The 17,707-nt window shown below is 38.6% G+C and overlaps 1 protein-coding gene across 6 annotated transcripts in view; it reads right to left on the reverse strand.

Moving 5' to 3' along the window:
* The window catches only part of tenm3 (teneurin transmembrane protein 3), a 369,694-nt gene that overhangs the window by 270,492 nt on the left and 81,495 nt on the right, over positions 1 to 17,707 (reverse strand). For all 6 annotated transcript variants that reach the window (XM_042397897.1, XM_042397853.1, XM_042397889.1 and 3 more), the window contains one exon: positions 14,292 to 14,369. The gene's annotated coding sequence lies outside the window, so the exon portion shown is untranslated. The remainder of the gene's footprint in view (positions 1 to 14,291; positions 14,370 to 17,707) is intronic.

The raw sequence follows: 17,707 nt of genomic DNA on the forward strand, positions 1-17,707 counted from the left end.
GGGTCTTAATAAAGCAAACCTTGGCTATGTAAGGAACACTGCTTTCAAAATGTGTTCTAGTTTGGAGAAATATGTACATTTTCTTAGAATTACAGCAGTGAAAGAGGACGTGTTGGATTCTGACTGGTGACAAGGAGTTTAATGCTGGCGGTCTAAGGAGGCTTTCAGACTGACATCAGATCGGTGTGAAAAAACGCAGCACTCCCATTCATTTGAATGAGGACAGTGCGTTCACACAGCGGGGCTGCCACTACAGACGGTCCGGCAAAAAAATGTAGCAGTCATCCGACAAAAAAAAGTTGAACCAGACTCAACTTTTGCTGCAACACAACCCGACGTCATCCGGCAAGTCATTGACCAATCAAATACATGCAAACGCACCTTTCTGGTAGATTACTCTATAACATGAACGCTGTATTTGACTGTTTACCTTGTGATCATTGTGACAAAAGATAAAACATTGGCCTCTGTGATAACTTTCTAGAGTTGTAAAATCCTGTCTGTGAGTATTAAGTCTTTAAATGCCTTAATCTGTAGCTGCAGCTCTACTTCCTAGATCGTATTTCATTATCTCACCGGTACCTCAAACAACACGCCCCAACCACCGCAGCCTCATATGCAGTTTTAACGCAGGGCTGTTTTGGTCTGAACACGGCCTAAGTAGTCAACTGTCCCCTAATCATGTATTCACCGATGACTATAAATTCCAATGCATTTAGAAACAGTAAATGTACATTTAAAAATTCAAGTGGTAATATACTATTTCTATTAGAGTCTGCTGTTTCTAACTAGTCTCCTACCAAAAGTCACCATTGGTTTATTTTCATTTTCTTTTTTTGAAAACCCTTTTTTTGCCCTTATTCAACAGCTGAAAGTGCAGAAAGACAAGAGGCAAGGGTAGATAGAGGTGTATGACACGCAACAAAGGTCCACTGCAGCAGGTGAATCGCAGACATTGCCTCTGCAGCCTCACCAGTCAGTGCTGCAGTCACTTTCTCAGTAAAAAATCCACTAAAAAGCAAACAAAAATCATGGCTGACTTGACTTGTCCCATTTTATTTCTTCCCATTGCTGTGATCTTTGCTGATGCTTAAAGAGTCCTGTCCTGTCACAAGTTTCTACCTTAACACCGTTGGGGGGTCTAAACATGACAGACAAAACTTTTAAATGATCAAGTGATAATGTTGAGATTTCTGCTTAGATTCTTTCTCAGTTGCAGGTCCACTGATCTGGCTCCAAATTGTGAAAGCAGGCCTTTTCACCATTGTTAGGCAATAGGAAAAATGTTTCCTATTAAGCACCACCACCACCAGTGATTCAGCCACATTAGCTTTACGTTCCCTACTGCAGGTTGCAACTATACAGCTGCAGTAAAGCACTGGATAAAAAAGCCTTCAAAGAAAACATATGTCCACATGATATCTTTTGAAAAAACAGTGAAACACTGTAGGTGGTTTGCTTCTGTGTAAGACATTGTGTAGGTATCAGTGAATAAAGCAAAGTATCGCTGTTTCCTTTAATAGCACAAATTGTGCACCATTATGTGTGTCAAATTTGACCCTTCAATTTTGGTTAAAAAAAAAGTCCATCAAGTAATTCAGATGTCCTATATCAAACCCTAATCACTCAAATCATGCTAAAAAAAAAAAAAAAGCTGTGGTGTATCAAATGACATGTGTCTCATGTGTCTCATTCACTGCCAAAGCCACATTTGCAACCCACCACTAAAATGGACTAGAAGAAGAAATGTTGACTTAACTGTGGAAAAATATTCTTGCCCTGAAGGTGTAAAAACACAACTATTGGTTCTACAAAATGCCAGATTACATTAAGTGTCAACATATTTTAAGGTACAATGCTGATATCTTTAAAATTCCATATTTCTACAATTTCTACCTGTAGCAACTACACTATGGTTGAGGTTGGAGAAAAATTATGCTCATAATCTATAAGGCACATAAACTATTCTTAAGCTATGGTTAAGGTTAAGCAACTGAAAGGTTAAGGTTAGAAAAAAATCAAGGTCATGGATTTAAAAAGTAGCAAACATCAATTGCTAGTCAGTGACAGGGCACAAACACTGGCCTCCCACATTCAAGTTGGACTTGCTCCACCACCCTAACCTCAACAACCTTACACAGTGTCTACCCCGGGCTGCGTAGTGAAAGCAGCATGTTGAGTGTAGGTCATCCATGTTTTGGCACACAATCCCTGTACTGTAGTTATGCACATAAAACTGGAAAAATAATACTTGAAGCATAAAATAAATGCAGTTAGGTGTATAAAGTGTGATATCTATCTGTTCCATCAAACGTGCATGAGATGAACTGAAAAACTGAAACAACTCCTGAGTAGAAAAGCCTCTACTTTCACCTTGCTACATAAAGGGTATACTACTGCCTGCACTGACACTAAACTAATGAGATGGAAAATGTTAGAATTTGTAAGGATACTGAGATGAACACACACACGCACGCATATATGCACATATGACAGTGTTGCTCATCACCAGCTTGATTGACTAATAAAATGAGAATGCTTGCATCTTTTTGCTGATGTCGATATTAAAAGAAACTTGTTTCTCATTGAGAGACAGTAAGTTATTTAAGATCAGTAAAGAGAGAGGGAGTGAAAAAAAGCAGGAAACTTCAGGGACGTTCTATATTTTCTTGGGTTTCAGGCCGAAAATAAACTTAAATAATTTTATCTACTCATCTGTTTGAAATCCCCATTACTTTTCTGTAATGCAGATCACCAATGCATGTGTGAGCATTCTATTTTTACCATAAAGCATATCCCTTCCAGGCTAAAATGGACCATTTGCATATGTGGCAGAATCTCCAGAGACCTAGGTGGAAAACCTAGCTAATGTGTGATACATAACACCTTTGGAGAAACATTAACTGACTTTTAAAAAAATTGGAGTTTGAGACTAAGATTTTTTTCAAGCTGCTGACAGTGGAATTTAAATTTGATCAGCTAGGCAAATTTGGAATTTCCTACTGATAGTAATCATGACAACTGTCCCAAAGGGAGAAGTGATTGATATTTCTTTCTTTCTGACAGAGGACATTACTAATGGTCCCTACTTTGATTTTGAATGAAGACTTGCCATCCGTTGACAATTCAGTGAATTCAATGACAGAATGTAAAAGTATTTCACTGTGAGCAGGTCATTGACATCTGACAAAATAGAGTGCAAGGCTTCCATGGTGCTTTTAGTTCAACTTATCTTTTTTTCTGCACAGAGAAGCAGAATAACAACAAATATAACAATAACAATAATAACAATAATAATAGAGATATGACACATTTTTACTCTCTGTCCATGAGTCTGGCACCACATGAAATCAGATTTACTCTTCAGTAAAGACCACAATTTGGCCAAGCTAAAGCTGTATGCTTTCTGAACATGGGAGTGTCTGAAAAAAAGGCTCTCAAAAGGTCTCTGATAAATGGTATGTTTTAATATTTATGATACAATTACACTCTTTTCTGTATTAGAAAAGTGAGCTTGGCCAATTGTCTTGCTAAGCATTTGATGTTGGTTTGTTCTGTATAGCTTGAGCTATTTTAAAGGCTTTCTCATTTTATTAATAACTAAACACCACTGTCAAGAACTTTTCCCAGCATTCTGTTTTCACTATGATTATGATTACCGTGCAAAAATAAACACTGTCAGCTCCTACATTGTTGCAGGTGGCATAGCGCTGAAAATAGAATCCCATCTGACAACTCAACAAATGAAAATTGCCCACATAATGATGGTCATGTACATGCCTATGCAAAACTAATCAAGGAAAGAAGAAAGAAATGTGCTAAAATATGGCAGAGGCAATGGTTACAAACAGGCAATGTTATGATCCCCGTTAATGCGAATGCTCATTTTTCCAGTCTCTCTCACTCTCTCTCATTATCTGTCTGAATCTTGGTCTCTTCATTTAGTTTGTCTCTCAAGCATAATGGGTTAGTGATGTTCTTACTTTAGTAATCATCTGACCAACAGTCAGTAGCACTAACTGCAAACAAAATCAAATGACTGCAATACCTTTCAGAGATGAGCTGTTTCCTTGGGTTTTGCTTATGTGTTGGGCCTAGAGATTTGGCTGAAATTATTGGTACCCTTGCATTTTATTAAAATAATTCACCATTCGCCCTGAACAGTGTTGAAATTAAAAGATATTTTATTATTAATGCATGTCTATGTTTGGTTTGCAGTGAAACAAAACAAAAAAGTTGTGAAAATAACTGAATTCATGCTTATTCTATAAAGACACTCTAAAATAGCCTGGAGAAAATTATTGGTGCCCTTTCATTTTATTAATATACTGCACCATTCGCCCTGAGCAGTGTTGAAATTAAAAGATATTTTATTATCAATGTATGTCTATGTTTGGTTTGCAGTGAAACAAAACAAAAAAGTTGTGAAAATAACTGAATTCATGCTTATTCTACAAAGATATTCTGAAATAGCCCGGAGAAAATTATTGGTACCCTTTAGAAGTTGTAAGAAATAATTGATTTGTAGTGATACTTTAAGCAGACTATTGTGTTTTAATTACTATCACAGGTGTTTTCAATCTTATAAATCAGGCAGCCAGTTTAAATGGAGAAAATTACTCACTCTGCTGTTTTGTGCCACTGTGTGCATCACATTGAACATGGAAAACAGAGGGAAAACTGGAGAGTGGTCTGAAGACATTAGAAAAAGGTAATAGCCAAGCATGGTCAACGTAAAGGTTACAAGACCATCTCAAAAAAGCTTGATGTTCCTGTGACCACTGTTGCCAATATTATTAAGATGTTTAAGGCCCATGGAAGTGCAGCCAACATCTCTGGACGTGGTCACAAGAGGAAAATTGGCCCAAGAGTGAACAGAAGGATTACTCGAATGGTTGAGAAAGTACCAAGGAAAACTTCAATACAGATCCAAGCTGATCTTCAAGTTCAAGGTACAATAGTTTCAAGTCGCACCATCCGTCACTGTCTGAATGAAAATGGGGTCCATGGCAGAAGACCCAGGAAGACTCCACTTATAAGTTGGAGACACAAAAAAGCCAGACTGGACTTTGCCTGGGAGAATGTACTTTGGACAGATGAAACAAAATCAGAGTTTTTTGGTAAATCACACCAATCCTATGTTTACAGAAGAAACAATGAAGCCTTCAAAGAAAAGTACACCATGCCTGCTGTGAAACATGGAGGAGGCTGAGTGATGTTTTGAGGTTGCTTTACTGCCTCAGGCACTGGGTGCCTTGAATCTGTGCAGGGCACAATGAAATCAGAAGACTATCAAGGCATTTTGGTGCAAAATGTACAGCCTAGTGTCAGAGAGCTGTGTCTTAGTTGCAGGTCCTGGGTCTTCCAGCAGGATAATTACCTCAAACGTACATCAAAAAGCACCCAAGAGTGGATGAGAAGAAAATGTTGGACCATTCTGTAGTGGCCTGCTATGAGTCCTGATCTGAATCCCATTGAACATCTGTGGAAAGACCTGAAACTTGCAGCTGGGAGATGGCACCCATCAATGCCATAATACCAGTGGAGAAGAGTAGAAACCTTATTCAGAGTTACAGAAAGCGCTTGACTGCAGTTATTGCCGCCAAAGGCTTCGTTACAAAATGTTACATTAAGGGTACCAATACTTTTGGCCATTTTCATTTGTTTTACTGTATTAAATAAATATGTTAAGTTGTAAATCAAAAACAAAGTTTCAGTTATATTCAATGTGAAATAAAGAATAATGGATATCATATACTTCTGTTAGTTTCAACTTAATGCAGAGAAAATTTGTTTGTTTTTTTTTTAAAAAGTGGAAGTGTACCAATATTTTCAGCCACGTCTGTATTGGGCTTACAACAAATGAGACTATTTGTATTTTGTCACAAGTGCAAAATACAGTTTTACATAAATAGTTTGAAATAAGTGCATTTGATAATATTTGGTTTCAGTTATGTAAAGGTTACAAAAGGTCTGGGTAGAGAAAAGGTATGGAGAGCAGGGGATCAAGTCTGGCACAAACACACATACACACACACAGAACAGGGAGGCAGGTATTCTTACTTGATGGTGCATTCGGGGGCTTGTGGGAAGGCAAAACAAATGTATCATCAAATCTGAACCATGAGTTATGCTTTTGAAACCATCCATGCTTTTCTCCTACCACCTCCACCCTGCCAGGATTTTAAATAGTCATTGCATTTAACTGCTGAATCACATTCGGCGGGGCAATGTCTGAATCCTTCCACCTATTTCCACTGGAACTAAATGTTAAGGACCAAGCTAAACCTGCAGGTGCGATTGCACATTCAGACTCCTTACTCATAAACATAAAGACATCAACTTCCTTCCAGGAATGTTGCATAAGTAAGACCATTTCTGCAGAAAAGCACAAAAACTAAGTAAATGTCGTCAAGACAGTTTTCACCACAATTACCTTTCAGTCTGTCAAAATAAAACCACTGCATTTTATGCTGCTTGAAGACTTACAAAGACTAGAAAGCCAGAGACCATATGGATTACGAAATAACTGGAGAATTCCAGAAAAGCAAATTGAATTTCCTGGATTTTGCACAATAAACATGATACGTAATTCTATATGTGCTGTGAAAACATACCAGAAATATTCAGCATAAGCAGCATGAAAACAGCAAACACAGTTTACTCACTGGGCTCCTCAGTGGAAGCAAGAAAACGAAATGTGAGGTAATGGGAGTGAGATGGAGAGAGGCAGCAACTGCAAGTGACAGGTTAAACTGAGAAGACAGACTAGAGAAAAGAAAGGAAGATAGATAAATCGCTGCTGTTAAAGCAGAGAGACTGTTCTTGTCTTTTCTTTTCATGAAATACATGCATCCACACACTTATGTCCAAAACAATGGCAATACAGTATTTTTAAATAAATATATGTTAGGCTAACCTTTCAGAGCGCAAAAAAAACAGATGTTAAGATGTTCCTACTTTGTGTAGTGTCAGCAGCCACTTCAGGGCTCTTTTCATTTAGCTTTAATGAGGCAGAGTCTAAGAACACTCAAGGAGCCAAGACTGTATAAAATGACACTTTTCATTATTATTGTCTAAAACGGTAAGGGGCCAGTGTGGAAAGTGACCCTTATCCATTTATCCGCTTGAGACTCAAAGTAATTTGGAACCTGGAGGATGGAAATTTCAGTCCTTGCCAATTCCAATCTAATTTAGTCGGTAAAATTGGAATTGGCAAATGCCATTGAGGCACATGTACACATGTTTAGAAAATGATTCATGACACTGGGACCAAGCTAAGCCACAGACACAGTATGTACTATACAATGACAAAAATACCAGTTGAACATTAGGGGAAAAGCTTCTACTTAGAACTGAAAAGAAGATTGCCGGGATCAGACTACATTTTATTTTTGTCTTTCACAACGGTCACCATGTCAGATTAGGCAATCGTAGAGCAATAAATTATTGCTGGTCGAGAGACTGGCAACACTACCAGTATGACCAATCATCGTTCACGACCTTGCATGAGTTCATAGGTCATCAAGGAGGAGGGTCAAGAAATCGTCAATCATGGCTACAGAAGCAGTATGTGTGATGCTGGCTGTTTTGTGCTCTGAAAAGAAAAAAGAAAAGACAGAAAAAACAATTGTGGACCCATTCCTGGGTGTCATGAAGAGGACAGTATGGGCTGTCTATCCTTCAAAGAGAACTGGAGATTACAAATGTGTTAACATGTCAATAAAGCTAACAGGTTTGTGAAAGAAAAAGGATGGGGTTTTGGGAATAGTATACTCTGGTAAATGAAGATAAAAAGATATGTTTTAATGTCAGATGGTTTCACAATCACTATAACTGAAGTGCTCTGTGGTGCACATATGTAATCACCAACATAGAAAGTCAAAGCTGTCCAGCAGCTGTCCAAAGCTGAGCCACATTCAGGAAAACCTGCTGTCTGTCATCAGCGACTGTTTTCTTGATTTCAGTTATATAAAGTTTTTCAGTTGTAACTGAAATCAAGAAACCAGTCACTGATGGCATGTTTTCCTGTCTGAATCAGGCTGTGGAGGAGGCAGAGAAGAGCCGCTGCTCTCCCTGCTGTCTGAGACATTAAATGTGGCTCAGCTTGGCCAAACAGCCGCTGAACAGCTTTGACTCTCTGTGTTGGTGTTTACATACAGATGGGTGACAAATGAAAGGAAAAACCAGTATAGGTCTAAATGCTTGACCCCTACAGTGAGGGGATCTGGTGGCTCTGTTATGCATTTTGCCGGCATGGTTTGGGTCCACTTTTCTCCTTAAAGGGAAGGATCACTGCAAATCAATACGAAGTTGCTCTGAGTGATCAGCTTTATCCTATGATGAAACATTTCTATCCTGATGGGAGTGGTCTCTTCCAGGATGACAATGCCCCAATTCACAGGGCATGAGGGGTCACTGAATGGTTTGATGAGTATGGAAATGATGTGAATCATATCCTATGACCTTTACAGTCACCAGATCTCAACCCAGTTGAAACTTATGAGAGATTTTGGACTGACATGTTAGACAGCGCTCTCCACCACCATCATCAAAACACCAAATGAGGGAATATCTTTTGGAAGAATGGTGTGTCCACAGATCCTGCCAAGTGTAAAGATTAACCACATATTTAGATAAGCACATATCTATTTGTGAACAGCTCCGGATCAGTAACACTTCATCAAGACCTTGTTCACTGTGAAAAAAAAGAAAAAGATTAAAGAAATTCTATTTTGCTCACCTGCTAAGTACTGTAAGACACACCAAGATAAAGTTTCTACCCCTTGGTAAGACTTCTACGGTCCTGGGCTGACCCTACCTGCCTGCATTTGGTATCCATGAAACTTGCGAGCAAATAAGTCAGTTCTCTAAATAATTTCCCTTTCAATTTCACAACAGTGTGGACACATTACAAAATGATTTGGTTACAGTTTAACTGACAATGTGGCTATTTCAGAAACCACTTACCATATGAAACACACACACACACACACACACACACACACACACACACACGCATACACACACTATAGGAGGTGGAAAGGGTCACAGAGGACGCATGTACATATGCTCATGTGATTATTTACTAAAAGTCTGTGTGCATGTATGTGCATCTGTTTATGATTAGTACAACTAAGCCATGCAGACGCACATGCGTGCGCACATGTGGCTCCTAACACACAGGCATGTCTGTGTATGTACGTCTGTGTGCATCCTGCAACTGCATATGCATGTATGACTCTTAATCCAGGCTTCAACTGCCAGAAGGAGGTGAACACTGTTATCACAGAGGCAGGAGAAAACCAGCTGTTTATCTAAATGTGGACTACATTAATAGTCTAGTATGATTCATTATTGTTGTTGTATATTATGTCATTTATGTAGATATTTAAACAAGTTTTTTTTTTTTCTTTTTTTAATTGCTTCAGGTGCTTCTGATTTATATAGGACATAAATTTTGTTCAGCAGTGTAATGCACAGGTCTAAGAAACATAATGCCGGTGGGTCACACCTGGCCTCAAGCATGTTTCGTTTCGTTGTTTTAGAAAGCTGCGATACAGTTTTAGATAAACTAAATCTCTTAGCATTTCAGCATGCTTTAGGAGTGTTGGGAGTATTACAGTCCCAACACTCTGTAAAATAAACTGATATTACAGCATGTCATTATGCACATAAAACCATTTCACCTGTTAAATGTCATCTAAATTTATCACTGCAACAACACATTGTAAACTGTGAACAGATACATCTGATAAAATATCCCGATCTCCAAGTGAGCCAGATGTTTTGGTTTTATTTCATCTGCTATGTTTTGAAATCCATCTGTATCACACAGGACTACAAAATACTACAACTACCACAAAAAGAAAAGCCAAAATGTCACCCCAAAAAAAGAGAAAACTAAAAACAAACAACAAAAAGCAACAACTGAGGTCAACAACTTAACGTCAGAATGACCAAAAACTACCACGTAAAATTTAAAATGTAGGGAGTCAGGTCACTTGGTGGACTAGGATGCTTAAATGCATCATCCCCCAATTAAAACAAAAGAAGCCAGATGCCAGCGTGGATCATAGGAGATCAATTCATTTATGAAAATAGCATCTTAGTCATGAATCAGTGACAGAACACTCTGGTTTATTAAGACATACTGGTGCTTGTTACAAATTATGTAATTTGTTTAGTCATCTTGAATACATTTGCTTAACACTAGCTTGGGAAACATGGGATGATTTGCTTTTTATTTTGTTGACTTGTAATAAATTTACTTAAAACGTGCACAACACAACAAGATTTCCCTCCATTGTTCTGTCTTCCTGTCTGCTTCTCTCTCTTACCTGGTGAGAGTTATCCCCAACTTTTCTCTTTAGGCTTTTTCCACTGCAGGAACTCCAGAACTCTTAAGAGTCATGAGGCTTTGGCACTCATACAAAGAGGGCCATTTCTTATAAACTTAATTTATAAGACCACATAGGGACCAAACTCACGACAACTGGCTAAGAGCTAAGGTTGGGCGCAGGCTAAGGTAAGGGGAGACGGGGAAACAGACTCGCAGCATCGGCATAAATTGGTCAGTGGCCCAGTGCTTCACTGCACACATTGCAATCCTATAATCTTGTTTCATCTTTTTTTTTGTTTTCTTTTCCCAGCACAGTGTTGTATCCCCATTTCTCCCAGATGCCAGACTTTTTTGCCATCATTTGTCATATGACAACACATCTGCTTGACCAATCATGATTGACAGCTCTTCCTGAACCTCTGAAAGTACCTGGAACTTATATTTATGTCACCTCTTGAGAAATGCAGAAATGTAGTTGCAAGGTGAAGGAAGGTAGAGTACAGTGGACAATAGATGCAGGTGTTTTGCTAAGTTTCACTAAGTTCCTGCAATTGAAAGGGGCTATCTGTCTGGTTCTGAATTGTCACAAAGGGCCAAGGCAGTTCTTGCAACACTTGGAGTAATTTCTCCAGAATTTCAATTATGCAGACAACCCATGTACATGCTAATTTGCAGTTGCCAACTCCTCCTCCTTTCCTCTCCTTTGTAGATCTATCTCATTTCACCACCGATTGCCGAGTATCCAGATTTACTTCTGCAAAAATCAAGGTCTGAAAATATCAGTGTAGGCCTGCAAACACATATTAATTATTAGATATTCAGTGCTGAAGATTGTAACTGACCAAGTGCCAGCACCAGATTTCTCTGCCAGTTGTCAGGAGAGGGAATTGGGGATAAATTGGCCCAAAAGGTCTCTATTGTGTATTCACCCTTAAGGAAGCATCCGACTGGCCCAACTAGTCAAGAGCACTTCTTCAGCAATGATGGCCCCAGTGGGTCTATTTCCTCCTGTCAGCGGTCTTTCCAAGTTGTCACATGGTTATTCCCTAGCTGTCAGGTCACATCAGTCACTGACCAGGGCTTACATGGTTATGTAACCATAAACTAAGTTCAGGGTAGACAGTAGAGGTGGTTTTCTTTCAAAGACCAAAGAGATTTGGAAACTAAAAACAGTATAGGTGTTGTACTTTTTTGAGTGAAGAGACTAGAGAATGGGTATTTCTATGTTTAAAGTTAAAGTTGAGTGGGTGTAGTTTAATGCTGAAGTACTACATTGTACTGTATTACATTATTAGTACTGTATTACATCTCTTTCACTTAGCTTTTGTCTCAAAGTGATTTACATCTTTTTCTCACATGCACATATTGGGAATTTTGACATTTTGAGATGTCGACATTAGTTATAGCTGCCAATGCAGAAAAGAATTTGAGTACATATTTTTAAACACTGAAAATTAACAGTTTAAAGAGCATTCACCTTTTGAACTACATGGACTGCTTTTTAATTTACAGATTTCATTATTCAGACATATTACCCACCTGCTTCAATGGGCTGAATATACACACAAAGCAAATACAGACCTATAATGAAGTAACCAATTGTAGCAAGTGATTGTCCATATGTAAGAAAGCGTTCACTTGTGTGTATTCATGTATGCATGTTGGATACATGATGTTGTTCTATGTAAACACCATTATTCCCCTTGTAGTTAATGATGTGTAGTGTTGCAGTGAATCCCAAATGTGTGAGAGGTCACAGTTTAATGAGCTAGAGTGTTTCAAACCAAACTGAATCATACGCTATATAGAGCCAAATGGGTTTGATTTTATTTTATTTATTTGGCTTTTCAAGATCAATTGCCTGCTGTATATTGAGCGCTGTATATTTAAATGATTTCTTTTCATAGTAGGGTGTAGTAATTAGGACATGACTGGATCAGTATTATATATCAGAATTTTGACCTTGACATTTCTGTGAAAAGAGAGCCTCATCTTCACTTCTTGTGTATGTTAAGCTATGGAGTTAGATGTGTTTATAATTCAGGTTAGAATTAGGACTAAAGTGGAGTAAGGGTTGGGATTAGGCTTGTAATGGTGATGCCTAAGATGATGGTTGGATGTTTTCTGCACTGTCATTTCATGGCACAATCCAGAGGAGGCAATTGATGCTATAAATCAAATATACAATTAATGTATTTGTCTAACCATCCATACAGTGACCATACTGGTAGTACTACTACTGTTTAGTCTCCTCTCCTTGCTGTTTTCTTCAGTATGTTAGTTGTCTAAGATGGCTTGCTCCCCAATTTCAGTAGGTTCAATGTAACTGTTGTTTGTTTAATACATACACACAAGTAGGACAGTTGCATTCAAAATGCCCCAATGGAAATAAGATCCATGGAGCGTTGATGTGGCCTGTCACTGACTATGTAAAGAAGAATAAAGTGTCACATCCTGCCAGGACTTTGTCTGTTGTTTTTGGACTCTTTGTGTTTTTGTTCTCTTGGGTTTTCTGTGTTACACTTATGTTGCCTGGATTTGGTTTTCTCTGTGTTTCCCTTGTGTGGTCCTTAACTCCTCCTGTGTTCATGGAGGATCCGCATCACCCTTGTTAGTCCAGCCCTGCTCCTAGTCTCTTCCCCACTCTATCAGCTCACCAGTCTGCCCATGTGTTGTGTCACCTGTTGCCTGTTTTATTTTGAAATGTTGTGTTTTGTTCCCTTCACTTCCTGTGTTTTCCCACCTTGGTTTATTGCCTCATGTGTTTCACCTGTGTCTTGTTTCACTCACCTGTGTTCAGTTTACAATCAGACACTGTGTATTTATAGTCCAGTCGTCTGCGTTTATTGTCAGTGTTCCTGGTTCCTGTGTCTCAGTGGTTATGATTAGTGTTCCCTGTTCCTGTGCCTCAGTGTTTCATGTTTCTTATTTAATATTCTGCATCTGATCCTGCCTGTCTGCCGTCTCCTGCATTTGGGTCCACCTGCTCCACTCACTACCTGACATAAAGTGCCTCCTGAATACCATAATACTATTTTCATAATGGCTGAGTTTGTGTCCTTGCAGCCCCACAGCACTGAAACTGTGCTGTTGAGTCAAACAACAAATGAAATAAAATATCACTGTAGTATCTTCATCTCAACAAAGCTGAGTTAATAATCAGCGATGCACAGAATGTCAATCTGTCAGAATTTATACAAATCATATTACATTCTTAGTCCTGCCAAAAAGGCTGACACAAGTAAAGCATTAGCCAACCAGAATTTTGAAAAAATTTTTCTCATTAAAATGTAGGTTAGCAACACCTGGAACCATAGTGACCTTGGCATGCCTTGGCATGTGAGTGTGTTTTGGCTGAAACAAACAATATCATACATAATATAAAAAAAACTACTATTTGTAATCCCATTTCCACACATTCACCAGTGTGGAAGTAAAAGAAAAATGCCAATCAGGCTCTGTTGAATGCTGAGCAACCACCCTCATCCCCTCTGACACACACACACACTAAACATGCACACGTCGAGTCCTTCAGCGGAAACAGCTTTTCCTAAAGAGCTGTCTTCCAAAAACACTTGAAAGAACAGAAATTGGCAATTCATTCCTTTACTTGTTCATTTTTTTCTGCTCCTTTTTTTTATTGATCGCAATCACTTGTTCCCTGCACGTGTTCAAATTGCAGAGCGGGTTTTTGTCTTTTTTTTCCCCCTCCAACTGTGCGAAGAATAGCCTAATCAAGGCAAATTGGGAAAATTGGTGCTAATCTTCTCACTCTTTAACGGGTGATTTAGAGAGAAGAAGAAAGAACAATTTCAAGAAAAATGAACAGGATAGACAGCAAAATACATTGCAGAGAAAATAACTGAGACACATGTAGACAATATTAAGCAGTGATCCAGTAAAAAACAGACACAGATGGAGGCAGTAAGAGGGTTTGGGTGTTACCTACCAACTTGTTGAGTGGTCCAGCAGTAGAATGGCTCTGGTCTGCTGCCAGCCTGTGTCATTAACTTCTATGCTCCCAAAACTGAGGAGAGAGAGATAAGGAAATATCAGAAACAATAGCTCAAACAAAAGTATCAACGCTACAACCACACAAGTCCCTATGCTTGAATGATACACATATTTACACAGCAACAATGACAGTCAGATGTAGTCCAGTCTGTGTGGTGTGTATACCTCTAATACTGTGACTCAACTACAACTCATCCTCAATCCAAATATATTTCTTTTGTTTTGCTTTTTTTTTGCTCTGCCTTGGTAATTGTGAATTTATTTTCCATCTTTCTATAACATTACTGGTTAGCACAGGTGTGGCAATACACAAGGATCTTCAAATGATAACTAGTAACACAATAAATATTTTTTTACCTATGCACTAAAATATGAACATTGTGCTAACGTGGCACTCCATAAGATGACTAAACTGTTGGAATTCATTGCAACTGATATGAATTCAAGCTGACCTGCCAACTTTTAACAACCTTTCAAGTCAACACAAGTTGAGTATTTGATTCAAAGACATATCAGAGGGACAGTATTTTGTAATTGTAGCAGAGAAAGACATATCACTGTCATGAACAGTGAGATAGGGTGGAGCAGAATTATGGCTATAATTCTCTCAGTGAAGCTTGAAAGTAGAGCAGGACCTTTCTAGATAGTCAAAGTAAACACTTGTAAGTAAATGTATAAGTCATATAAACAGGATTAAGGGAAGTTATTGGTATATTAAATCACATTAACTGTTTAAAAAGATTACTGCCTAAATTACTGTATTGGCAAAAGTAGCATTAGGTGCACATGGAGAACACTCATTGGGCAGCTCAGTTGTGCAAATTGCAGGTACTGTTTTGTATTTTTGAAATATTTTGCACAACCACATAGTTTGCAAGAAACAAATAAAATTTTCTCCTGGAATTGTGAAAAAATTTGCTCAAGCTATTTGCTTGCTCAGTGCGATCTCAATTGAACATGGCCTTTGCGTGTTGACAAATGTTTGAAGTAATTTTTCTGTCCCATTTCCTATGATAGAGGGATCAAAGCCTTATTTTTCTTCTCTGATTTTACGTTACACATAAACAATACGTCTGATGACATATAATTAAAAAAATGTGTGGAGGATAAGAAAATAATGACAAAAAGAGGATAGAAAGAGGATTAAATGTTTCCTAAGAAATGAAAACTATTCCTGTATTCAGAAGTGGTTTGTGTCCAGTTTCCCTCTTTGTAGGGTCACTAATAAAGGTGTATGAATATTTAATTTTTTCATGAATTTCTATGGTGTTTGAGTTTGAGAGCACTTGTCTATGTCAAGGTTAAATGCATAGTAGATGGAGATAGTGTACACCTCTAAACTTTGATATTGTTAGACCTACAAGAGCAACAGGCAGACAAAAAGAGACACACACACTCTCAAAGTGAGAGAGATTTTTTATAGTATAGTTTTTATAGTGATCAAATAAAAACTCACAAACTGACAGACGCAATATGCTTGCATGTAGGGAAATAGACACACACACACACACACACACACACACACACACACACACACACACACACACACACACACACACACACACTAGAGACTGGTGAGGTCCAACTCTTCAATGTGACATTGAGCTAATCAGATTTGAGGGAGGAAAGTGTTTGATAAACAAATCGCTCTCTCTCCTCCCCGAGCCCCCTCTCTCTTCTATATCAATCCCCCAGTCACTCACTAATCAGTAGAAGAGCTTTTAGAGTGCAGAGAGGGATTCGTATTTACTCACTAATTCATGTCAACAACCAAATCTACTTCATGACGATGAATAAACAACTATTTACCCCATAACCACTCTTCACATGGAAAAGCCAACTCCTTCACAAAAACCACTAAACATATTAGCAGCAGGGCACCACCAGCCAAATGAAAGGCTTTACTGTTAATATGCATGTAACCACATATGTTCAAAATCTTTATATGAAACTGATGAATATCGCAATATGTTTTTGAATATTCAAGATTATGTTCTTGGAAAAGAAGCTTGTGTCAAGCAGGGATCTGAGACCACGAGCAATAAAACATAGCAAACGATCAATAACTTTACTCCCTTACAGACATGTAATGTGCTGGTCATTTTACATGTTTTCATTATTTTCCTGTGAAAGATAAAGCAGTCATCAGCCTAGACAAACTGAATACAGTCACATTATCAGAGAGACACGCATCATATTATATACAGAGAGAGGAAGTGTGTGTTTAGTTTTGCCTTTTTGGGACAGCACTTGAATACATATCATTTCTTATACGCCTCAGTTTCATAAATGAGGAAATTTAATATCATTATTTTGAAACTAACCGTTGTTTTCCAGCAGCTGCTGCCTCTGAAGTGAGGACACAGAACATTTTTAGAGCTCCCTGTCGCATACCAGATGCTGGAATATCATGCAGGATTTATCCTTTACACACCTATCATCATTTTTACATCAACAATCATCATCAGGGACGAGGGAGGGCGAGGACTGCCTTCTGCCTCCAGTACATCCAGAGATCGCTGACCAGTCCTGCTGACCTGGTGTGGAGGCTTGTGGCTCAGGTGATCCTGGGCTGAAGTTGGTGGGACTGTGTGGACCCGAGCTTGAGACTGTTTCTGCTCTGGCTTCTCAGCTGCGAGTATCTTCAGAAAGACACCTTAGCAACCAGCTCACACAGACTGAACAGAACCTCCTGGTCTCATACTGCCAGGGCTCTGTTTGACCCTTTTTCCTGATTTTAAAGACTGTTCTGGTATCCTGTTAAATTGTACTGCACCAGGAGGTGTGAACCTGAGTGTTTTAACTCAGGTTTTAAAAATGATGTACCAGCTGATGGTAAAGATGGTAAGCAAAGCCAAACTGAGGGGGTGTGTTGACATTATGGAGATCTCACTTGGGCACTGAGTGTGGAGGTGAGGCCTCAATCGAGAGCACTTTACAAACCACTTTAACTAAAAAAAAAAAAGTGGGAGATTTACAGTAGAGAGTTTTACATGGTGTCCTGCCTGTAAAGGCTTTTATTTGTGCTAAGATGACTGTTTACATCAGCAGGAAGAACAAGATAAATGACTCTTTGGACTTTGATGCTGTCAGTAGACTAAAATGTTATCACAGTTATTACCGGATGATGAATGATCTGGACCATTTAGTTTCTATGTGGTGCTATAAAAATGTTCTGTGCTCCATTGGTGAAGGGGAGCTCTGTTTTAGACACATACTGGGCTGAATTTAGTGTTGTTGTTTTGATGCTCTGTCGAATTGATTGTGTAAATAAAGGTTTTTGAAAATTCAAAATTCAAATTCTGTCTCTCTCTTTCACACACACACACACACACACACTCACACACACTC

This window comes from Thunnus maccoyii, chromosome 2, assembly GCF_910596095.1.
Source record: "Thunnus maccoyii chromosome 2, fThuMac1.1, whole genome shotgun sequence".
Classification (NCBI taxonomy): domain Eukaryota; kingdom Metazoa; phylum Chordata; class Actinopteri; order Scombriformes; family Scombridae; genus Thunnus; species Thunnus maccoyii.